At 36.3% G+C, this 21,720-nt stretch overlaps 1 protein-coding gene across 3 annotated transcripts in view; it reads left to right on the top strand.

Moving 5' to 3' along the window:
- The window catches only part of LOC131663841 (discoidin domain-containing receptor 2), a 105,206-nt gene that overhangs the window by 25,093 nt on the left and 58,393 nt on the right, over window positions 1-21,720 (top strand). For all 3 annotated transcript variants that reach the window (XM_058934541.1, XM_058934540.1, XM_058934539.1), the window contains exon 2: window positions 593-669. The gene's annotated coding sequence lies outside the window, so the exon portion shown is untranslated. The remainder of the gene's footprint in view (window positions 1-592; window positions 670-21,720) is intronic.

Genomic DNA, 21,720 nt, shown 5'->3' with positions numbered 1-21,720 from the left:
TACCCGACAAATCCTCCAAACGTAACGACTTTTGAGACATCGCGAAGCTCATCGACACTACAGATCTGCTGCTCTCCGCTTACATTTATTCATTTTCCGAAGCTTGCCGACGTAGTACAACTGAGCGGGGACGTCCCTTCGCGATGAGCTTTGCGATGGATTGATGAGATCACCAGCTTTTGCGGTGAGTTTGATGGTTCGCTGATTGCTTTCGCGGTAAAGGAATATTTATTTTTCAAAGAACAGAAAATTAAGTGTATCTTATATTTCTGCTTTTATTCTTCTTTTAAAAATTCATCGATACTTTTAAAGTGATTTGATCGAACGTCATATTTACAGAACTTGTACCAACTAAAAGCAAATATTAATAAGTAATATTGTTATCTATGCTATTGAATCTACTTTCAGGAGAAACCGCGCACATTAAAGACCGATAGTTTGACATGACGCTGATTCATACTACTAGATACAAATTGAAAAGTTTTATAACTATCTTTATGGGTCTAGTTCATAAAATAAATAAATAATTTTTATTATAATCTATATTATCAGTTTTCTTATTTTCTAGTGATCAATAACTACTTGATTGCAGGATTCTCGTTGGTTCAAGTGAAAATTGTTGAAGCCCGCCTATATGGAAGTTCGACAGACTCATCGATGAATTCCCAGGTAAATTAATAATAACTAAAACTTGGCGAAATGAATATAGATTTTCAATAGAAATGTATAAAATATTATCCTTCCTACTTAATATAGAATGATGAAAATTCTGGGTCTAACAGTATTTCGAAAAATGTTAGAATATATGTAATTTTGAACTGTCATTTACACAATTGTTTTGATAACTTTCAATTTTTTATTGCTAGATATCTAGAAATATTACATTAGGATGTCAGTGGAAATGTGAATTTTATTGTATAAATGTTATAATAAAAGAATATTTAAATTTTTAAACAAAAGAAAACAATATAGTTATCGGGTATAGCTGTACCTCACGTATTATCATCTACCGTGTCGTCTTTTTTATTCTTTCTTTTTCACTCACTCAGCAGAATGCGAGGAGGCTTAATTGTTATAAATTGCCCTCTTTGGCCGGTGAAATGATTTAGCACGACGGTCTGCATAAATTGCAACAAAGATTTCGCTCTAAAAGAGTAATTTACGGGCTTCAACCTTATGCAGGATTTATGCGCGACACGAGAACGGCGCCGCTGTTCGCGGGATATTTCGCTTCTCCGGTTTCTCTCCATGACGCACACTACCTGCAAAGGAGACGAGCCCACCCGCTTCGCGCGTCGCGCTATTCATTGCGCTTCGACTTTGCCGGCGTGCAACATCTCGTGGCGCGCGTCCGCGCTCATTTAACTGTCATGCGATTTTGCCCGCGAGTTTTCTTTTCGGTTAGCTTCATTCGAATTTTTCACACGTACACGTCATATAAGTTTCTTCTTTCGACGGTATCTAATGGACTTACATAAAGTTTGACATCAATTTTTTCCGCAGTGTTTTGTTCTGCGCGAGTATCGCGCAACGAGTACTTGAATTCATATGCGGTTAGGAATTACAGCATCTAAAAGGTGAAAACACATAATAAAAACAATTGGGAAAACTGTTTGACTCTTGATCATCATAATTATAAAGCAGTGACACAGTAAAAGTAATATTCGTGCAATAAGAATGATCATGACAACGTAAAAACGAAAGCACAAAGCCCGAAGTAAGCCGAGATTTGACAATATACCTCATGTGTGTCATAAAGTCAAGCCATTTAATTTTCCAGTTCCTTCCTAGCCTCTCAGCTTTTGCTGTCGGGGTGTCGCAAAGACAGGCGCACGCTATTGCACACGTGTGCGCGTGTACGCCTGCAGTAATTTCCATGCGCTCGCGTTCTAATTCCTCCATTTAACAGGCGTGCGCCGCACTTCTGTGAAACTCGCGCCACATAGTCCTTTTGTGTCGTGTGCGCGCCTCTTTGACGTCGTCGTCGCAGTCTCGGGGATTTCAAGCCTCATTCGGAACCGCACCGTAACGCTCGCGAGGTTTTCGCTGCTGGCGCTAATACCACTAATTGAATAACGACGAGAGACGCTTTGCTTTTTAGGCTTTTGACGAGCCGCTTATTTCTTCTGCTGGGGATTTGGATTACTCGAGAGTTATACGACGCACAGCTGCTTTTAAAATGTTTTCGCGAATTCGAAGCTAAACTTTCACTGATTTGATTTGTTCAGTGAAAAGAGATTATTAAATTAGTTAACGAACATTGACTAGCTTTTCTAAAGTTATCTAATCATTATCCGTTTAACTCGGGGTTTCTTTCAAAATGATATTTACAGTAATATATAAGGAATCTTAAAAAAAGCATATCATAATTCGACATCGTTTCAATTTCCATGTTATAGCATCAAAAAATTTCATATTGCAAACTCATAGTTTTACAACATTACCACTTTGTAAATTATTCAATACCTAAATATAATCTAGAACCTTGACTTAGAACCGTGCATATTTATTTCATCCTGTTTTGACTCATGGTAGTAGTAAAATTAATTAGAACATGGTTTTTTGTGTTTTAGTTTTCTTTTTATAATTTATCGTCCTTTATCGACTGAATCATATTCAAATTCCTTGAACAAGAATAATCTCGAAATGTATCAGTATTACTTCAAGAACTATTGATATGTTGAACGCGATATAATTAAGAAACATCGATATGAAAACTGGCTACAACAGTCGCACGTTCAATGCTTGGTACTTAGGTGATAAGCCCGAAGGCGTTTGAAGATTGTACAGATCGAGCAAGCGAGTATGCTTTAATCACAGGCGTGTGGTTTGACCTGTTATCCAAAACTCCCGCAGCAGTAACGGCATCAACGAGAAATCGCATTCGCGCCTTGTATATGACGTGATCTCCCTTACCTTCGCATAAGCTCCCGCGTAGCGATATGGATAAGGCACGTACGTGGACGAGCGAGTGGGTCTGATCACTGCATAATTCCCACAGCTACAACTACCGGTATTTACCCACCGTCTATCTCTTTAAGGCAAGAGGGGATAAGAGCTAACTACCTATCTTTTATCCTGATATGGTGCTCTATTTTGGCTCAGCGTTCATTATAAGAATTCGCTCTCTAATCAATTTTATCCTTTATTTATATTATTACCGTGAAGATGAAAGTGATATTTTACCTTACTTGGAATATACTTTGAATTGTTAGCTTGTTTTAAGACCTAGCGTTTTAAGATCATTTATACTTGCGTTATCGTTTAAACTCAACGCCAAATTTACTATGGAAAAAATTTTGTTCCAAAATAACAACTCATCATCAACAGGTTGATTTTAGCGAACATTTTTCTTATTTATGATCGCAAAGCTAGGAAACACGCGGCTGGAATGGTGCAGCACCTAACAGTCCAAAAATCTCGGCACACGGAAGTATAGCTGTGAGGTCCCTGGTGAACCTACATCATACAAACCTCTCACGGTGGAGATGGGCTTAATCTGGAAGATGTCTGGCTGCAGTTCCGCTGGCGGAGGTTTATTGCCTCGTATAAACTTGCGCTTGCTTGCTCGCGCGTGTGTGTATGTGGCCGCGTGCGCGCAAAAACCGACCACAGCCGAGATTTACTTCTGTCGTAAGCTTTCACAGCACTTTGTCCTAAGAGACGTCACCAACACAGTCGGAGCGAGACTTTTGATCTGGCATATCTTACTCAATAATCTTTTCCTCGATACTTTTTTATAGTGCCTGCATCGTAAAACCCTTACAATTGGAATTTGCCAGAGAATATATAATTCGATTTCACACCTAGTTTGCATAATTCCTGAAAAAAGATTCTCGCGATCTTGCCCAAATCCTAAAATAAACTTTACGGTGGTAACACAAATTTTGGTCAGCCCACAATGAAAGAGATAGTCCGCGTGGAATAATTATGCAAATCGACTGCAAGAGCTAACACAAGAAAACAAATGAGCGCACTACTACAATTCTCTCTCACCAATGCCTATAACACTCGAAAACTTTGTGTCTGCAGCTGCTGCAGTTTGACGCGGCTAATCGGAGCTCTCTCTCTCTCTCTCTCTCTCTCTCTCTCTCTCTCTCTCTCTCTCTCTCTCTCTCTCTCTGCCTCTGCGTTTGTTATTACACAGATCCATAGGTCTGCACGGTTTGTTTTTTTGACACAATAAAGGTCATTTCCCAACTAATTTATTGCGTAGAATCCAAAACCGAAGTCTTTCGAATTTTAATTGTCTTTTTTTTATTGAGATATCGTAAATTGAAGTTAAGTATTTCAACCATTTTGAGATAGTATTAAAATATAATACATTAACCCTAGAACCTTGTGACCTGCGAGATCATAACCCCAGATCCTTAAATCACAAGTTTTTCAAAGTTCGAGTATTAACCCGCGAAAATATATCCCCGAATTCTTAAAACGTCAATTCCATAATACTCAAGTCCTTTAATCTTAAAGGCTATTACCTTAAACCCTCAAATCTCATTTTTCTTAGTATTGACTAATGTACAACCCATAGGTTGCAAGGCTTGACAATTTTCGACAAATTTTAATTTCAATTTCAGAAAAAAAGTATTTTTTGCGATATTACAGAACCTTAAATAAAAAAAATCGCTGTGTTCATTCTTTCAGGTTAGAATACCTTATAAATTCGCAAAAAATTGCTTAGGAAATAACCCTTAGTTGGCCAACAATAATCACAACCTATAATTTTGTAAATCTGTAGTATTATCATATATACACATATATATGAGTACCGATTTTGCCGTTGCGACAGATTAGCGCGTTTCCGTTTATTTTCATCAACATTTATTCGCTCGACCTCCTTGACGAGGAAGAGAGATAGAGAGGAGAGAGAGAGAGATGGACAGAAAGCAGCGCCAATGCATTTTACTTTTCATCAATAATCCGATCTCTGTCGCGATAATTTGGCATTAAAACGCCCTCGTGCTGCTGCGCAATATGCATGTCTGATAATTTCGTCCTGTGAATATGTTAAAACACGTCTAAATGAATTGCTGAAGAATACTTGCAGATGAATTATTCACTAATGACCTATGTAATCTCAACGTTGCAATTTTTCGATTAATAGAACAAATTTATCAATAATTTATTTATCAAACAATTTTCATCATTAAATATGTTATCGTATTTAATGATCCTTATGATTTGAAATTTAAATAAAAAGTAAAATGTACATGAAAATAGTACAACTGATTCAATCATTACTGCATACTACGCATGAGTATATCATTTATCAGTTATCCAATATACATATCTACTGCAACATGAAGCAAATGTAGGTGAACGAGCTAATGTAAATATTTATTCATGAATATATTAACAGTAAGGTAAAAATGAGAGAACGAGAGAGAGAGAGAGAGAAAGAGAGAGAGAGATTACAATCAACTACGTTCTCACTTGTGAGAAATGTTAGTTTGCCAACTCGAAGCAGGATGGTATTTTTTTTAAGAATTATAGAATCGCGAACGACAAACGCATGTAGGAGAGTCAGTCTGGAGAGATACGCCATTGGTGTAACACGCATACACGTGGCCCGCTCCGTTTTGAGCTTATTAAAGTTTGTATTTATAAAATAATACAGAGAGTCTCAACAATTTATTTACCATTACTTCACTCCCTTTCGTTTTATAAACTTTAAAATCACTAATGATATTGCATTTCAACAATGTTTGCCTGCAACAAATGGCACTTTTGCAGACTCGTTATTGCAAGTTTTATTAAAATAATTACTTTGATCACGAGATTATTATTTGTTTTTGTAATTTAATTATTTTGGATTATAGGGTGAATATTAAATAAATAAAGATGGAATTATATTTTAAATGTAAGTTCTTTATTCAAAGTGCACTAGAAAGGCACGTCTATATCGGAGAACTGTCCTGCCTTGACTAAAAAGTGAAAACAAGTGTTTTCATGATTCGGAGATTTTATCGCCCTTTCTCAATATCGGCGCTGTGAGAACGGCAATACTATACATACTACACTACTCTTGTTACACTTTATAGTTTTCTCGAAGTTTCGATAAGACATAATAGAAATTGATTTTTGTTCTCACGTCTGACTCATACACATACATTCCAACAAATTAAATATGAATTCGAGTTACCTTATCAGCATGAGAAATTCCTTTCTATAGTGTAAATTCGTTTTTGTAATCTAATTAATACTAGTGTCATTTATGCAATATATTAAACAAACACTATTTAAAAATGTCTTTCGGGAATTACATAAAGTCAATCAAGCCACGTGAAATCTTTTGAAAATTCAATTATCATGCCTCATCGCTAACTAACAATGTTTAAAGGATTTACTTCGATGACTATAACTCGAGTGAATTTCTCGTGAAAAAGAAATAATTTATATCGTGCTCGGCCAAACACATACAAACATACAAACATTATGACCAAAGCCAAATCTATACATATCCAACGAAATATCTGGCACTTTTACTGGATGGGGGTTTTGGCCTCGTTGTGTTTTATGATAATCCCCGCGGTGCGTGGATATTTTGCCGCGTAAATTTTTGCCTCAAAAACATAATCGAGTGCTTATAAAATTCGTGTAATCGTTATCGGCTTCGTTTTACATGACCGTGGGAGGCTTTAATAGCTATGCAAATGAAAATGAAATGGCTCCAGTGATACGATTATTCATCATTTGTTTCGTTTATACAGTTATTTTGGAAAATATGTCGTACTGATAAAAATTAACGCTAACGAATAATGCCTCCAAGTTTATGTATGTATCTCGCGTTCAAGAAAATTCAATTTAAAATTATTATGGCAAATCGTTTGCCAACGTTTATAGACATTTTTAAATTTATACGGATAATTATTCATACATTTATATGTAATGAATCAGAGTGAATGGCAGTTTTCAATTAATGTTTTACGAGATTATAAAACATTCAAGAGGTATCCTATTCATTCGCATATCTCCAAGTACCTATATACACGAAAGTAGCAGTACAACGCGCGACGATGAGGATGAAAATTTATTTCATTAAGTAGAGCTCCGCTGCGCATTACATCTAGCTTATTATGGATATATTACTCCATAACTGTCTTCAAGGGCGAGGATTTACTTCCAAGTCCAAACTAACCCCTGGCATAGTCACTGTATTTTTTCAACCCACTTTTTTCTGTCCAATACAGTTACTTATCTTGCTCTTTATTATTTCCCTTTTTTCGCTTGAATAATCTATTTAAGATACCGACGAGCAGTGCTCGCTTTTAACAGCAAGTCTGAGCTTTATGAAGCGCGAGAAATATCCCAACGAAAGGAAATCGAACGAAGGAAGGGAATATAGCTCACTGGCATACATACGTATGAGAGGAGGAAAGAAAAGGACTGGACTGGTGCACATGCGCGCGGACTCGATCTCCTTTTTTTTATCTTTTAGTTTTTTTTTTTACTTTATTTTATTATACGATGGACAAATTAAAAATTAAGGTATGTGTGATAAAGGAAAAAATAGGAAACCATTCTGAGATCAAATCGAACGAGCTACACACGCTCACTCGACAAAATTCAGTACTCTGAAGTTATTCCGGAAATACGTTTCATCATGCCCACTAAAGTACACACTACGAAAGTTGACGTATGTACAATAAAAAATTTCTATACGAGACTCGATTGCAAAAACGTTAGCACACGAAGCGCGCGCACGCACGCACACGCACACGCGCACATAAACTGCACATGAGCGACCAGTAGAGTTACTAACGTATACATTGTAGTGTAGAGGTCCAGACACAGGTAATCAAGACAATAGCAGAGAGAAAGAGAGTGTGAGAGAGAGAACATACAAACATCGCGGGCAATAATGAAGCTACGAGAGTGCTTTATCCGAGGAAATTTGCATTGGCGCAACACCAAGAGTCAGAGCCGCCGGCGGAACGGAAAAAAAGTAAAAAAGGAAAAACAGTCGGTACGAAATGGCTCAGCTGTGTGTATATATGTGTGTGAGTGTTTTATTGGCAGCAGCCCGAATAAATAGGCGCTCATTTTGCCAGCCATAAAAATGATGAAGCTTCCAAGCGGGATATCGCCAGATTCAAAAGTACTGCTGCTACATACATATGGACGAGAGACACGTACGTGTTGTACGCATTGGAAATCAATGCGTCGTTCATTCTGTCGCACTAGCTCGGTCGCGACCAATCGTTTGAAAGCCTCTGCATTCTTGGTAGAAATGCGCTGCGATCGATTATTCTTTGAACCGCGAGGTTTCCGCGAGTTTTTGAATTTTTTCGTCACGGTATGTCGAGTTGATGTATAGGCTTGCGATTTTTTTAATCACTGGAATGGAAAATTTTTGTGATTGAAGGCATGCTTTTGAAAAATAGCGTACATTTCATATTTCATATTTCATATTTTTCTTAGTTTTTTAATGCATTTTTATGTCTAAGTCACTTCTTAGAATAGGCTGAAGTTGTACAAAAATTTGATAAAATAATTCAAGGGATTACTATCTTCAAATGTGGAGAAAAATATATGGATAATTCTTAGCTATTTCAATCAGCTCATTAATACTGAATGATGGATTTTCTTTAAAGTTGGCACAATTATTGTACATATAAAAGGTCATCATTCTCCTAAATTTTTATAGCAAACTATCAATTAGATCAAAAGTTATTAACTTAAAAAAAATAATAACAATTTTTCAAAAGGCTGTATTTTTAAAACTAATAAATATATAGGGATCAACTTTATTTATTTGGCGTAAAGTCTTAAGCTTTGAAGATATTTGTATTTTTTTCTTATACAAATTCAAATATCTCAAAAAGTACTTTTTTTTTATTCTTGCATTTATGCATTTCTGAGGATATTTTTCTATAAAAAGCTGTTATAAAATTCAAATGCCCGACATAAGGAAACACGTGGCACTAATTAAAAGAAAACACTCTGACATTCGTCCGAACGCTCGTGAGTTGCGCATTGATTACTAAATGGGAATTCAATCCTTAAAAGATACGCACTTACCGACATCACTTGAACACGTGGTACAAGAAGAAAGGACGCCTCCTAGAGTAGCACAGTGTCAACGTTTCGATCACGGCCGCGGCCCGCACTATGCTGCTCCTAACGGTCGCGGTGGGCCGGTTTGCCGCAGTTTTGGCTGCCCTGATACAGAGACTCCCCAGAGGATACTGCGTGTGTCTCCAGTTAAGTCAACGGGTGCCGCTAGCCCTTGTTGCGGTTGTCGGTTCGCCAAGTCTCAGTCGCAAGGAGACCCACATAGGTGCACGCACGCAACGGCGTTTCATAGGAACGTAGTGGAGACGCAAGGCGCTCACATTCACGCACAGTACGTGACGCAAGGGACACTCAGCGCAAGACAACGCAATACCGAGGAACGCGAACGAGATCGTCGATGCTAAGTTGAACTCTGCCGGTACACAGAAACGCAAAAGTAAACACAAAATCGATAGCAAGAGAAAGAAGGTGGTGTTAGTGCAACGAGTTGTCACACAGAGCTGAATTCATTCTTCCGCTTTTCCGAGCGGGTGGAAAGGAGGAAATGCCCTTGCCATATTGGGCCTTGTCGTGGGCAAGTTAAGAAGACGCGAAGATGGCACGCCCAATTTCGGATTTGACTACCGGTGCGCTAATAACCATGTGACCCTTTCTTATGTCGCAACGCGAGGCATTCACCGTGTCACACGTGTTGGCGTTCTGGTTTGTTTCTCGTACGTGACGAACTTGGAAAACCCAAAGCTGGAAAGCAGCTTAATTCCACGTGTTTGAAGGAAGCGAACGAATTGCATAGTTGAATACGTTTATCTTGCTTTCTCTCTGATGTTACGTACATGGAGCACTCATACTGCAAACAAATATACAAAACTACGTAGTTTTAAGCATTGCTTGCAGTGTTCAATTATTCAACTTCAATGAATCACTTATAATTTTAACTTTCACACTAGCATTTCGAGCAAACCTTTTCACTTTCCCTCCAATTCTATCACAAGCACTTTTACCACGACAGCTCGCGAAAAAATACCACTCAGCTTTTATTCCATAATCGCTATAGTGACTAGTTAAATTAATAAAACTACATTTATTTTTGTATTTTCCCGCTGCTCTATCTGACACGTCTATAAAATAATCAAGCAATTTAAAAACAAAAATTTTGAAGCTAGGATATTCCTAATACGTATTAAATCTACATGCTTCGGTTACATCATTGTGTGAATCGTTTGATTACCTTTTATTTTATATTTTTTTTTTATTTTGCGACATTCAACATTGGATTTACATTTTAATTATGTATACATACGTAAATATTGTGAAATTCTTTTGAAACATTAATTAAAATCCAATCTTTTGGTCGTAAACTATAAAATAAGGAAAAGCTTATTTTAACGTTAGGGTATTGATTCTTAAAAAGTGTGAAAGCCTTGTACAATATGTGAAACAGTAACAAAAATTCATAAATTACCATTATTTAACTGTGTTCTGATTATTTAATGATCACACTCTTAACAGAAAAATGTTTTCTTTTCGTAAAATTAAATGCAAGTTAGAGCATAATTTGTACTGAACCAAAATAACTTAAAATACTTTTATGACTTTGAAAATCACTTTATTATTTTTAAAGTCATAAAAGAGACAGCTTATATGGATTTTAATGAGACAGAACGATGAAAGCCGTTAAAAAGACCCTAAGACGAAGTTAAAGGTCTTTTATAGCGACCACGGTCTAGCGCCGAGCGTTCTAGCGCTGGGCCCGCTCGGTATCGCAAGGCAGAACGTCTTCTTTTAATTAGTGCCACGTATTCCTTTATGTCGGATACTTGAATTTTATAACGGTTTCTTTATAGAAAAAATCGTCAGGAATGCGTAATTTGAATAACAGGATGCAAGAATTGGAAAAAACTATTTTTTGAGATATTCGAATTTGTATAAGCTAACAACTTTTTGTAATAAAAATTATCGTTTATCGTTTCAAAGCTAAAGGCTTTACACGTATTTAAAAAAAATAGTTGTTTCCTACATTTTTATTAGTTTTTTAAATAAAGCCATTGAAAAATTGTTATAATTTTTATAAAATTAATAACTTGATCTAATTAATATTTTGTTATAAATATTCAGGAAAATTATGACCTTTTATATACATAACAATTGTACAAAGTTTAAAAAATCTATCACCCTGTATTCTTGAGTTGATTGAAAATAGTTAAAAATTACCCATATATACGAATACTGTCGTTTATAAAATAAAAAAGAAATATTATACTGTCGTTTTATAAAATATAATACAATTCATCGTAAATGCATGCTAGCATATTTATGTAAGTAATTTATGAAAAAATACCGTTGGAATGCATAAGTGAAGAAGTTCGTAGCTAACCTACATAAGTTTTCTCGAAAAATTCTGAAAACTCACGAACGAAGTAATTTATCACCAAGCATAGCATTTGTATCGCGCTAGCGTAGATCGGCGACTCACGACAGGTAAATTAAGGACAAGCGTACTCTTGTATTATGTTTTATTTTTTTCTTCCCTGAGATCTCTCCCAGACGATAAAAGATAAGCTTGAGCACACGGCAAGTCCATTGTAGATGCGTAAACGAATTATGGTCAACTTTCTCTTGACGGGCAAAGAGAACTACGAAAGCCATCTTGTTATCTACATACGGAAGAAAGAAGAAAAGAAAGTGAGCTGTTTGGGATCATCGTGAGAAGACTGTGAAAAATAGAGAAGGAAAAAAAATTCAGACGAAAGTTCGCTGCTAAGTTTTTTTACTGACAAGATAAATTATATGAATGTCTCAGTCGGCCTACCAAAAAATGTTTTCCTTAATAAAATATATTACATTTCTTTTACCATCAAACGTGAATGTTCACTGGGTAAATATCCTAAAAGATGTTTAAAATAAGGAAATGATGAAATTGGTATGCTGTCTAAAGTAGACATTTGTTAACACCCATTAGTATATTCGTTACTTATATATGCGAACATAAATTTGAAATTTATGTGGGGCATATTCATGTATCCTATCTATACAATAATATAGATGGAAGCCTTTGCTAGCTGAGCATATTGGACTTGAATCAATATGAAGTAATTGATAGTATGCAAAATTAATAATAATTGATAAAGAGTGGCTTGCAACTTACGAATAAAGAAGTTAACTAACATTTGAATTTGGCATGAATACCATTGAAAAATTAATTTGCTAAACGCTTGATTTCTGGATTAATCATATCTGGTGGAATAATTTATGATAAATAAAAACTTGTATATTCATTTTGGGAAATCAATAGAAAAATATAAAATATAGTGGATAAAATACATTAATATAAGAGGAAAAATTAAAGTTTTCCCGGCAACGATGATAGTGGGTTTTTTATTAATGAGATTATAATTATAATACTATAGATTACTTATTTTCAGTTTAACAAGTAATAATGACAAGTGTCGAGAGTGAAATATCTGATATATTGTTCATTATAATGACTCGACAGAATGCTGTATAAAATTCGGTTTAAAATATTATAAAAGCATTCAACAATAAAGACATAAAAGAGACGAGCGAACAGTCTATTTGTATGTTCCACTCATTGCAAGTGTATCGCCTCTTAATGATCAACGGCATTAAAATGTATTCAAATAACATTGAAATAAGATGCAAGTGGAGCGCTCGGAGGAAGCGATCACAAGATAAAAAGAAAAAGCTCCGTCGAGTGGAGAAATCTCAAGCGTCGAATTGGAAAACATGGGTAATGGTGGGCGCCTTGCAAACAAATGAATACCACTACTACCATCTTCCTTCCTGCTACTGGTGAAAGCGGAATGAGCAGCATTGCAAAAGCCTCTTTCAGGCGATTTTCATTTGTTATCCCTGCAGACTCTCTTGACGTTTTTGTCGGGGAGAGGCTACAAAGTTCGCTAGATCCTGAGAGCTCCGAGTTAGCTCGAGTGGCAATGCAAGTACAAGCATTAAGCTAAGCTGTAATCGTCTTATTTCTTCGTGTTAAACCCTTCGTGGTATAGTCTTTTGTCATATATCTTTCTACTTGTCTATTTGTATTACTAAGATACAATTTTCACGTCTTCTCTAAGTTAGGTTCAACTATTGAAGAGCTTTACATGTAAAATTCATTTCATGAATATTGTAGTAAAAGTAATTTAGATAGGAGAAAATCATGTTTCTTTTTCCAGAAGGCGAACGCATTATTACGCTCGGATAACATTAGAACAACAATACGTCGGGTAATAGCTATTGCATGACAATTATAGTAGCACGAGGTTTTTAAACACAGCTGTTTGAATGTTCTCAAGCATAAATTCTTCCATCTTCCGGAATCATATTTTACGCCACAAAACTTTCTTTTCTGCAATTGAGAATTCTATTTGCAGCGAATTATTCAAGCACACAAAAGCTTGCCACGCGTGCACATATATAAAGGAAAAAGCTCTCGTTCGCGCAAGCGAGGGAAAATATGCTTTCGTTGTCCAAGGGCTTACGTATTACATCGTTATAAGCCGGCACTCTCGAGTAGCCGAGCATTTTGCCTGGGATTAAGAGCCCATTTTACCTTCTGGTAAATATTTTCCATTATATACGGTAACATACGTATATGTATAACCAAACATTGCCTCGTCAAATTTACCGTCTCGATAAGCGTTCGAAAGAAAGCGACGCTAGCTGCGAGAGATGTCGGATTACGCCCAACTCTTTTGTCAAAGACTTTACTCGAGAGGAGACTGCTCGACGGATTTCTTAGTGAGATCCTTGAAAATTTCTCTCTCGCTTATAATCCTCGCTTTTCGAAATAACTTGTTACGATCTTATAACCGAGAAAAGTGGTGTTATAACATGACAGGTGTCCTATTAATGTCGAATTAATCGGTTACTTAGCTCAATACTTATAACATTCTGAATTGTATGCCCAAAATACTTTCGCACTATTCTACATGTGATCTGATTGTATACGAGTATTTTCAGAAGACGATTCATTTGGTTTGCTTGAAGTACGAATTTTCATAGTTGTAAGTTCTTGTATTTAATTGTAGTATAATAACAAAAAGACTTTTTTCTTCACGACTGAACTAACAATATAAAGTCATGCTCAATCTTTTGAAATTTTACGATCCATTAAAAGCCGCTTGAAAACGGTTAAAACCTCAGTCACCGCAAAAAGCTCGTTAACGACAAAAGAGGCTGAAAGCGTTGCAATTCGCGTGTACGTCTCTCCTTTGCTCTCTTCCTTCTGATCGTTCCGATTCCGCTGCCACTGCCGCCACCTCTGTCAGCAATATTCCACATCGATAAATGCCAATTTCGCTAATGTACCCTCGATCGATCTTTACTCGCCCGAACATTAAAGCTATCTCTATCTCTTTCTACGTTGCTATCTTTTTTTTCTTCCATTCGAGTTGCTCGTTTACCATCTAGTTGATTCTTCGCATCTTTTTACCTGCTTTCAATTGACTGTCTTCGATTTTTAGCTATTCGACTGTGATTGTGAATCTCGATTGTGAATACTGAATCCACATGCTTCAATTTGAACAAATTAATTAGTTAAAAAGAAAAAGATGAAAATATAAGTAATTTTTTTTTCTCTAAAATATTCGAGTGTATAAGAAAATTTTATATTTATACTACTCCACAAAATCATAAAAGCTTGGTTGAAATGAGAGGCAAAATTGCCCAAAGTCAAGCAGTAAACGCAAAGTGGCGCACGAAATATTCCTCAGTGACCTATATACCCTCAGTTCTGTTTTTTGCTTTCTTGCTTCATTTGTTTCCAAACAATCGCATACCAGAGTATTTTTTACAAAATGCTGTTACGATAACATATATTTCTCCGGTCCACAGATCTACGGTATCACTTCAAATTTTTCCAAATTAGTTTCTAACGTGCAAAGCTCAGCACTTTTTTCTCTAGTATATTTCGTGATAGGTCAGTATCAGAGAATCCACGTGTTATCTTTATCTACTGAGCAATCGGTAGGCTGGTTAGGTCGACTCAAGCAGGTGCGACCTTTGTAGCAGAGTCTCATTTCCAGTAGAGAGCAAACTTTCTCTTGCTGAGAGAACTCTCGTCCGGCGAGATCGTGCTGATTCGCCTCGAACGACTTCTCTCTCGATCCAACATAATCCCCCTACCGATTATTAGATCGTAGTCCCATCGTCATCAGGACTTACACGAGGCTCATTCTCTTTCTTACGGAGCCGATACATTTCCGTGCTAGGTAAGCTCTTAGCGTACAGAGCGGACCCTTGTAAGTGCGGCACGCTGCCGAGTTTTATGGAGTTTACGCTAGAGTGTGAGATATTAGGTCAAGCGAAGAATTTGATTTACGATGTGGAATAATTTCGTTACGTTGTTAGCTGCGGAGAGCCATTTTCATCAAATAATACTCATGGTTATATAGCATTGTTCATGCAAAACAGAAAGATATATTGCTCTAGCAAAAAAAATATGAGAAATATGTAAATTTTATACTTTCACAGTGCATGCTGTAAATAATATTTTGGTAGTTGCAAATTAGGCAGGAGCGTTTGCATTTTTTATAAATTTCAATATGTAGGTCAATAGCAGCTCAATAGCTGCGCAGCGTACTTAACTTTGTAAGTGCGTAGCCTTAATTTTAACGTACAGTGCTCTCTCTCTCTCTCTCTCTCTCTCTCTTTCACTCTGATGGCTTGAATGTTATCCCATATACTTGATAATTTTCTCAACCGACGCTACTCATGAGTTTCATCGTGCACGAACTTTCCGTAAGATCCAATTTCGCGATGGGGCAAGTAGCCTTTGAAATCGACTGAGAGTAATTTTGACTTTGCGGCATTATCATCGCATTCATGCTTCATAATTTCTCTCTCTCTCTCTCTCTTTCTTTCTCCCTCTCTCCTAGTCCCGATTCCATCATTTATAACATTTTCAAGATGCCCTTGATGTATACGTATCATACTGAATAATACGTGAAAAGTAGTCTCACAAATTTTAATAGTTATCAATACAGAATTCAACAGCAACAAGGAATACTTATTTATTACAGATTTTTTAATACCGGCTGGCGAGAAAATTCTATCTAGAGTCGGCTAATTACAAAGTGCGAATAGATGAACAAGAGGTGATTAGCATGACATAGTTCAAGCTTGTCGTGCTAGCATATGATAAGACGATATTACTTTTGCCGCGCGATGAAAATTGAAAAAGTCGCGCTTGTAGCCTATTGGGTTATCGTGTTTATCGCGCCGAGACAAAAAAAAATCATTACAAATTGTCGGTAGCCTGGAAGTTTTCCGTCTATTTTCATTGTCGAAGGCTCGCGTGTTACCTACCATTACCAAGTAATTTAGAGGAATCATTATTGGGCTTTGAGGACAAAAGAAAAATGTCATATACGCAAGTAATTTCTCGTATGACTCTTTTTAAATTATATTATTCAATCATTTAATGAACCTACCAAATTACACGATGTAGACAAGTCTATAAATTCATCTAAAAATAGTTTTACGAGCAATGCAGCGAAAAGTAATGATTATTCAAAAATATATCTAACCATGCGAACATAATATTGTTTCCAGGCGAAGGGATTCAACTGGGATAGTGTAATCCATCGTAAAAATGACTCGACAGACCGATGAAAACCGAATGAGGCAACGATGCCTAAACATCGATTAAATTGCGCGCTCGATTATAAAATAGTCGCCGGTAGCCTCAAATGAGTTCCGGCGAATTTTGCCAAAATTTCCGGGCGATAGCAGCGAGAGAGATACACGTTCAAGATGCGCCTACCATCGCGAAGGGTATACAACTCCGAATCGCGCGCACCTAAGTAGGTCAGCGATAATTGAAACAGCCCGTCGTCGTCGCCGTAGTCGTCGGGTGATTGCGTGAGATTTTCATTAAGGGAGCTGCCGCCGATGTGCGCGCGCGCTCTCTTAGACTATCTCCTCTTGCGCGTGTAATATAGGCTTCTGTTTGGCCTCTATCTCTTATTCTCTGTCCACTAATATCTTCGCCTAGCTTGGAGATTGGAAGATCCTTTAAATTGTCTGAATATTCATTTGAATAAATAAGAATTCCAAACTGTCGCTAAATCTACTAAAATATTGTGCTGTGGTTATTCAGTGATGCGCACCAAAATATTTCAGCGAATTTCCAGGTCCACTCAACGCTCTCAAGATTTAGCTTTTTATTGTTCTTTTCATGTTGATGTGTTGAAAAATGTTTATTGATCGTTGACTATAATTATAGCATAATTTTTTGAAATAAATTGCAAAATTAATCGAATTCTCACGAAATATGATAATCGAGATAATGTGAAAAACGCTAAAACTTGAATATGACGTTAGAAAATTTGTCAGAAAATAAGAGGCTTTATTCATGATTCTGTACGAAAGGCAATGTAAAGTTTGCCGAAGAAACTCCAGTTAATTAAAGGAGCGGCTATTAAGTATAAAAGAGGTGAGAAGCGTTCCCTCGGGAGATGAGAGGCGGAAAACGGACGTGTGTCATGCGGTAGAAAGACAAGCAGCTAGGATTAAGGAATATGACCCACCTACGCGAGCAACCTGACAAATTGAGTTGGGTTAGTTAAGTTGAATTCAAGATAGGCAAGCAACGCTGCAGCACTGCAGTGCTGGATTAGGCGTAGCCGCAGCGAGTTAACTCGACGATATTTGGCTTAACGTGGGCTCAACACTGTGACGACACCTTTTTTTACTTGCTGTGATTCTTCTTGTTCTTCTTCTTCCTACAAAACTCACGCGAGAGTAAAAAAGGTTTCATCAAGGGGTAACTACTTTGTAATTTGGAACGCTAGCAAGAGAAGAAATTCGAGGTCTCTGCTGAATATCGTTCGAAAAAGTTGGCGACAAGTTTTTTTCTTCCTTTTCGCTCGGTTGCTCCTTGGCTCTCATGTCGCACGTTTTCAGAGAATGAAAAAGTGAAAGTACTTAGTTTGATAAGAAGTCAGAATCGTCTACGTGAGGGTGAACTATGAGTGATGCTATGGGATAAGATTTGAGGTTTCGTAAAATTTTTAAAAGTTTCATTTTAATAATTGTAGTAAAAATTTGGACTTTTGCTTTCAATTTTAGCTTGATAACAATTGAGGATGCAAATTAGAGAAATTTATTTAGAAGAAGATATATAACACGGCAGAACCTTAAAATCCTATGTGTTTAAATTTAAACGTTTTAAGTGTGTAATTGTGACGTCACTCATAAGAAATACATTGTCGCTGAATTTAAACGTTTAGAAGTGTTTAAAATTGAGGACAATGTATTTCTTATGGGTGACGTCATATTAAACGTTTAAATTTAAACACATGGGTTTACCGTGTAATGAGTTCGAGTAGTTGGCTAACCAAGGTAACTTTTGTTTTTACTTGTACCTATACTAAGGGACTAAGTTATTTCTATCTATTTATGTTTCTAATATTTATTTAGATTGTGCTATTTATAAAAGAACATTCTATCTACTTTAATACGCAAATCTAAAAAAATTAGATTTGATCAAAGTGTAGATAACGAACAATTTGATATTTAAAAAGATTTCAATAATTGAACTATGCGAGTTTACAGTGTGTGAGACTAGAATTTGAATAATTTATAGATAATATCAATTTTAACCATTCTTCTCATATATATTATTTTAAAAAACTCAGAATCGATCTTAAGTAATTAGAATAGTATATTACGATACAAGTGCAGGAACGTAGAGTTTTGTATCGTGCGGCGTTCTACGCCCGAGCGAAGTGAGGGTGGAAAGGCACACGAGACGAGAAACTCGTACCCGAATATGTGCCGTATTTTTCGGTACGACGTGTTGGAAGTGCGATTTTCAACGCACGTTTTTCGTTTAACGTGCGAAAAAGATGCATTTTGTCGAAGGATCAATTCAACAATAAATGAAACTGTCTATAGTATATCAAGAAACGTTTTTTATAAAAATAAATAATTTTTCCAAACTTTATTCATTCTTTGCACTCATTTATTATTTTATTTATATCACAATATAGCAAAAGATAATGTCAGATTATTTATGGAAAACGTATGAATTAATCATCATGGGGATTACATTTTATCGCACCCGTCATAAACGCAATTTAGTGAACTTTTTTTTCAATGCAACATCTATTATTGTATATTTGAGTTTATGATATTTAACTTTTGTCAATAAAGATATTTAAAATACCTTTAATTATTTTGAATATTTAAATAAGTATGAAGCATAATTCGAATTATTGATAATTAAATGACACTCTCAAAATAACATGAAATAATCAATACGCCTTTACAGATTACCTTTTTTGGGTGTGTCTGATAATATGAACTTTATCCATTGTCAATAAATGCTGATAGATCAAACATTTTCCGAGTTTCTTTTTATATAATATCCACGTAGTTATATCGGTACATATAGAAACGGAAGCTCGTTTATGCAGACACGCACGCAAAGAGAGGCGGGAGAGGAGAGAAAAAAAGTCGTCTGCTTGCTTGGTTCAGCACAAGCTCACGCGTAATATAAATACACCGAACGAGCTCATGTCGGGCAAAACATAAAGCCGGTCATAAATTTGTCGGCAATAATTAGGCCGAGTTAATTGCCTATCATTTGGGCGGCGTTACAATTCATCACAGACGATTTTATCGTTTTGCAAGCTGAATCAATAAAAGTTCTTGGGAAAAGAGGTCATGTTTCCTCTTTTTATATTTTATTTTTTCTTATTCCACGCCAAACGCTTAATACAGCTTCAATTTGGTGACGAATTTCATAAATTAATGTTGAAAAAATTTAAATGTAAATCTATTTTCCTTCTACAGTTTTTGGGATAAAATTTTCATTGAGAACTTATAGAAGCTGTAAATTCCAGCTCTCTACTCGATATAAGATTTTGATAAACCAAATGCCACTTCACCTCAGCAGTTTTATGTACTTTTTTTCTTTTCAGGCAGCATTTATCCGTCAATTAGATATCATGTAAAAGCTATCCTGGAAACAATTTCATTTATCGTTGAGCGTCTGCAAAAAACAAGCTTTGCCGTATACCTTTTTTCGAAGGTTTCTTATTCGGAAAAATGTAATTTATATTAACGAAGTATCAAACTTCAACGGTATCATTGAAAAAAATTTCCTTTTGATATATGTAAAAAAACACAGTTTTTTATCAAGTATAATCTTTGATTTATGAATTTCTAGTACATTGACAGTTAATTAAATGCCTGGTCGTCTGTTAAATATTCGAAAATCGAGATCATACTAGCGTCACTCGTTAGCGTCGAATCATCCGGCTGATGAGAGAAATAACGCCAACGATCTGTGAAGAAAATACGCTAATCGATTAGAGAGAGAGAGAGAGAGTGTGTGTGTGTGTAAGAGAGAGAGAGAGAGAGAGAGAGAGAGAGAGACAGACAGACAGACAGAGTGAGAGAGGGAGAGAGAAGCAGCAAGTGAACTAACCGGGTATAAGGGTTTTGCCGGCCCGAAGCGCATCAACCTACTGGCGCGCGATAAACACATCACCTAATTACTCGCGGTGGCTCGCTCGACTCGACTCTCTCCCTTGCGCCTCAATAAGCTCGTCTTGCCTGCGTGATACACGCATGTACTCGCGCTTGGCTACACACTTCACCAACACGGTCGCTTGCATGTGCACTTGGGTTATAGATCTGTATGGGCGTACGTGTATGCAGAGAGAAACCTGATGTACACGCATATTTTTAATCTGCACGACGTGGAGTGATCAACTTATATATTTTTCATAATATGTTCTCTCTTTCTTCCTTTATTTCTCATCGAGATACGATGTATGACTCAGGAAACATTATTAATTATTAAAAAAATTATACTTTATTGTGCACGTATTCTGAATAGATTTCTGTTCACATGGGATATAAGTATATATTCTTAAGCGTGTATACATCGTATTAGGCTGTGTGATTGCCTCGATAAAGTAGCGTGAGTTCTAAGAGAGCTTTTGCCTCAACCTGCAAGCTTTAACCTCAACGGCGCTGCTACGAGCTTTCGTGCATATCGTGCAGTCATTACTGGAACACAGAAAGTTGTGGAGATTAAGAAAAAAATCATAGCTAAGTATAGGAGACTTGCAAGTACAGCGAGAAAACGTCACGTAGACAACGTTCATTAAAGAATTCAATTAATCACTTTACAAAACTGTACCGCACCAAACAAGATTTATTTCTATAGATTTTTGTGATTAGCATATGTACGACGCGGGTTGCCATTATAAATAATAATAGTAAGTCATGTTATCCTTTGAAAAGTTTACGTGTATTATGAAGTAACTATTGGATGTCGTGAAAAAGTATTCGTGATATTCCAAATTGCATGTTATTTTTTTCGCTGATATTGATATTTGATAAACAAAGACAATCCGCAAGAGATAATTTTTTAAAAATATTTTACACGTTTTCTCCATTTCGCAAACTAAATTTAGCTATGGCATATGATTTTTATAAACTTAATACGAATCTATAAGTAGTTGCTTATATATATCCCTACAATCAAAAGGAGCACCGTCAGTATCAGAGCACCGAGCAGAAAGGAAAGTTCGGTTTCTTTTCCGCTAGCAATACAACACGCATTACCGACAGCGAATGTCATGAAAAGTTTCGAGCAAATATTCAAATCTTGCTCCGAGTGCACACGCGAGAGAAAAAGAGATGAGAACGAGCAAAAGGAATGACATC

Source organism: Phymastichus coffea, unplaced genomic scaffold, assembly GCF_024137745.1.
Source record: "Phymastichus coffea isolate CEN01 unplaced genomic scaffold, Cenicafe_Pcof_1.1 PCOF00039, whole genome shotgun sequence".
In the NCBI taxonomy this organism is placed as follows: Eukaryota; Metazoa; Arthropoda; class Insecta; order Hymenoptera; family Eulophidae; genus Phymastichus; species Phymastichus coffea.
This window is presented reverse-complemented; position numbering and strand designations above follow the sequence as displayed.